This window comes from Chiloscyllium punctatum, chromosome 35 (genome assembly GCF_047496795.1).
Source record: "Chiloscyllium punctatum isolate Juve2018m chromosome 35, sChiPun1.3, whole genome shotgun sequence".
Lineage (NCBI taxonomy): Eukaryota > Metazoa > Chordata > Chondrichthyes > Orectolobiformes > Hemiscylliidae > Chiloscyllium > Chiloscyllium punctatum.
In genome coordinates this window covers 41,604,981-41,609,867 of record NC_092773.1, presented here as the reverse complement: position 1 = coordinate 41,609,867, position 4,887 = coordinate 41,604,981, and positions in this window count along the sequence as shown.

Sequence of the window (4,887 nt, the reverse complement as noted above, 5' to 3'; positions counted from 1 at the left end):
CTTCTGCATTTGATGAAGATGCATACTGTTACGGATGAAGTAGTAGCAGAAATAGAGAATTCGTTGATGAACAGGAAGCGAAAAGTCGGGGTAAAAAGTGCGATTCGCTTTGGCAATCAGCAACTAGTGCCGTGCCTCAGGGATCAGTGTGGGGACCGCAATTATTCAAAATTTATCGAGATGATTTGGAGTTGGGAATCACGTGTTGTGTGTCAAAATTTGCAGATGATACGATGATGAGTGGCAGAGCAAAGTGTGCAGACGACTGTGAAACTTTGCAAAGGAATATATATACATTAATTGAGTGTGCAAAGGTCTGGCAGATGGAATACAATGTGAATAAATGGAAAGTAATGTAAAGGAATAATGGTCAAAAGAATTATGACTTGAATGGCAAGAAGTTTCAGCATGCTGCTATGCAAAGGCACCTGGGTGTGCTTGTGCATGAATCACAGAAGTTTGGTCTTTAGATACAACAAGTAATTACTTCCAATTGGAAAGTGACATTTTGATGAACTGGCAGCGAGCCTCTCTCCAAACTACGAGCGATGGGAACTCTTCTCAGATATATTGTCTTGAATCAGCTATTGACCAAAATTTCGTTCCCTATCTCCTGCATCAAACCGTAGAAGACCTACAGTGTAGAAGCAGGGCTTTTATTCCCCAAGACATACACACCAACCGTGTGAAGGGTAACCCTATTATACCCATTCCCTGACATTTAGCCCTGACTATAGCACCTCACCTGTATATATTTGGATTGTTGGAGGAAACCGGTGTACCTGAAAGAAACATGGACAGACACGGGGAAAATGAGAAAACTCCACACAGACAGTCACGCGATGGTGAAATCGGTACTGAGGCCCTGACATGTGAGGCAGCAGTGCTTACCACTGAGTCATCATATCCTTGCACTAACAGTAATCATTCAATGTCGGTTTGAATGTAAAACCCCTCACTGGAAAATGTCCTCTTCTCTCCCGATACTTGGGTCACCCAACATAGATACCAATACTTTTCTAATCCAACTGCAGCATAAAAGCTGATCACAGAACTTCATCAATTCAATAACAAGAAGCAATTTGACATGGACACTATGTTTTATTACTCTCGAGCACAAACACTGACCAATCTTGAATAACGAGAATGACATTTTCATCTGAGACACAAGGACTGCGCAAACATCAGATGATTGTTTAGGATTATAAGGAGCTATTTCTGCTATTAGAAGCAGGAATTTACTGACGTCCGACATGTACTAACCACTTTCGGAAAGTCATGTCTGAAAATGCTTCAAAGTGTCGAAAACTTTCAAAGAAAATTCAGCCAGCAGTGGTCTTTGCTCAATGTATTTCATCATAGTCAAAATGACATTGAACTGATTTCAGCCATTGACATGCCATTTAATTCTCGTACTATCTCACTTACACTCTCACGCATATTCTCTTATTCAGTCTCCACCCGAAAAAAAATCTGCCATTTGTTTACATATCCAACGATTTTACTTGTACATTAGTCTGAATTTTCTGGTAGTCATAATCTTGGCTATAAAAATGGTTTGTTCAGGTATGTTTCATCAATTAATTCAGCGGGATTGTTTTTTAATGTATGGACCAAAATTTAGTTCCCTTCAGTATTTTATTGAAGCTGCTTTCCTGTGCCACTACAGTCGCGACTGTGTCGGAAAAAAAAAATCGAAGGTGTGAAGGGGACAGGAGAGAGGGAATGCCCAGGATTTTGACAATGGGACACCGAACGAATCGTCTTAGATACGGAGGGGTATTCTGTCAGACAGTGAGATAACTGGCAGCGATATTGAACAGAGGATTACCTCACCTCTCTCTCCATCACAGCAGCTGTCAAACCAAATGTGCTTACGGAATTCCTGCAGCATTGCTAGCTGGACAGCTGTTTTTGCGATGTAGAGTGGCACCAACAGTGTGGGTCACTTCCCACACTGGCTGGTATCACCATGAGGTTCCTACATTCCCACCATCACCACTCACCTGGGACATGGTAACCCTCAGGTTGAATTCACAAACAGTCGTTTATCATTAATAAGAGAGCAGCGTTATTGTCCATTGGGGTGATGGCATTTTTTTAATGAAGATACATTAATGTCAGGATAGTGAGTGGCTTGTTAGGAAACATGCAGCTCGAGGTGTTCCCATGCATCTACTGCCTTTGTATTTAGAAATGTGTCAGTCGCAATTTGGAAGATGCTGCTGAAGGAACATCAGCTAATTTCTGCAATGTGTATTGTCAATCATGCATAATGCTTCCACTGAACATTCGGTGATGGATGTAATGCATGTATGCAGATATTTTACCAAATATGGCACCAATCAAATTGATGTGTGCCTTGCACAGTAGATGGTGCAAAGGCTTTTGGAGTTATGTGATGCATTACCCATGACAGTTACCTTTCCCTCTGATCTGCTCTTGGAGCCACAGTATTCAATCTGTGTGTCCAGTTCATTGTCTGCTCAATAGTAACTCCACGTTATTGATTACAATGGTTCACAAAAAGCAAAGCCTCTGAATGTCAAGAGGTGGAACTTTAGTGATCTCGTATTCGAGGTGGTAATTGTTTTACATTTGTATGGTACGCATTTTAATTGGCACTGATCAGCACAGCCTTGGATGTTTCTGAGGTTTTGCATCATTGCGGCATGGAGTGCTGCAGTATCCAGGAATACTGCTGAAGATTGTGCAATTATTCGCAAACAATCTAACTTATGGCACTTGTAATTGACAAGAGGTACGTTGTACAGTTACAAAAGACAGTTAGGTCAAGAACACAATCCTGAGGAACTCATGCAGTGTGGGCCTTGAGCTTATATGACTAACCTCCGAAAACAACATCAATTTCTGTGAGCATGGAGATACGTGGAGCCCAGTTTGGCTGTGGACAACAGTTTTCTTTCCCTAAAGGACATTTATGAATTCGATGAGTTTTTACTTCAATTGACTATAGCTTTCTGTCAATATTAAAAGTCATAAAATGAACTTATTCAAAGCTGGCATCCTGCCTGAATTTGAGACCAACTTGAAAGTTTTGTGCCAATTACTCAATAAAGATATAAGTTTTAATATTATTTAGCGAATTATTAACTTGCTTCTACTTGATCCCGAGACAATGTGAATGCATTCAAATTAAGACCAGGCAATGGCATTGCCATTGACTGCAGAGGAATTGTTTCCCCATGCAATGGAAAGTGTTAAGTAGTGAAAGAAGAATGTAAAAATACATTTCATGTACTCTGTGTGTGTGTGTGTGTGTGTGTGTGTGTGTGTGTGTGTATGTGTGTGTGTGTGTGTGTACGCGCGCGCGAGAGAGAGAGAGACGTTCTATACTGCCCATAGTGTCCAGCGATGTGCAGGATAGCTGGATTGGACAAGGGAAATGAGAGGTAACAATGATAGGGCAAAGGGTGGGTCAAGTGGGATGCTGTACAGTGAATCGGTGTGGAATCGTTTTACAAATGGCCTGCGTCCACAGTGTACAATTCTCATGTTCGAAAATCGGCTTTTACTTAGTCTGAAAGGACTTCGCTATGTGTTTATGCAAAAAAATAATTCGGAAATCAATGTGCTTGGAACATATTTTGTCCTCCCTTTGTCTGGTTGGGAAACCGAATGGGAAGTGAAAGAGTTAAAAGATAACGAAACTCGCTCAATCTCTCCCCATTTATATGATGCGAGCAGATATTGCAGATTTTGGAGACCTTAAATGTGTAAAGATTCTGATATGCGTAGGATATATAACCAAGGGAACAACGGAAAATATTACAGGGAATCTGACTGAAGCATTCAATTCCTCCTCAGCCACGGTGGGTTGGGGACGCGGAGAGGTAGCGGGGGTGCCAGAGGACTGGAGGACAGTTGGTGTTTTTCCATTTTTCAAGAAAGAGGTGGAGATCGAACAGGAATAACAGGCTTTGAGTTTCACATCAGTGTTCAGGACACGATTGGAGAAAAGAAAACCAAAGTATAGAATTAATCTCCGTTTAGTGCAGAATGTTTTCAGCATGGATAGTCAGGACGGTTTCGTCAGAGGGGCTCATGCCTCATCAATCTGGTGAGGTTTTTCGATGAGGTGGCCAGATCTGTCGATAGTGGTAGGGCAGTTGAAGTACTTCATAGGAATTGAGGAAAGCCTTTGACAAGTTCGCACAAGGGGGACTGAGAAAGTGTGTGCGTGTTTTACAGAGTGGATGTGGCTGGGGAATGGGGAGATGCAGTTGATGAGGTTGGGAATGTGAAATAGGATTTTTGATGATATTATCATTGTCTGGGTCGTTGTGAGGGAGGTATATTTTCTTAGGTGACAGATAGAAATAGATAGATTTGTCAGATGGGCAGATGAGTGGTTGATCAAATGTAATCCTTCTGAAATGTTAGATGATGCACCTTAAAAGAAACCCAGTCACCAGAAAAGGGTATACTCAATGAATAGTCCGACATTAGGAAGGACAGAGGATCCGAAAGGACTTGAGGCGCTGTTGACAGATCCCTGCAGATGGAATGACAGGATACTGGGGTAGTTTAGAATGCTTATAGGACACTCGCCTTTTTCAGTCGATGCATAGGTTCTAAGCAGAAAGTGAGGACTGCTGATGTTGGAGATCAGAGTCAAACAGTGTGGCGCTGGGAGAGCACAGCAGAACAGACGGTATCCGAGGACTTGGAAAGTCGACTTTTCGGGCATAATGCCTTCATCAGAAATGTGGGAGGATTATAAAAGGAGAGTGCATGTTGAAGCTGTACCGAACTTTGTTTCATCCACAGTTGGAGTATTGTGTGTAGTTCTGTAGACTGCACCATAGGAAGGGTGTGATTGCACTGGAGGACGTGCAAAGGAGATTCAACAGAATGGTGCTCAGT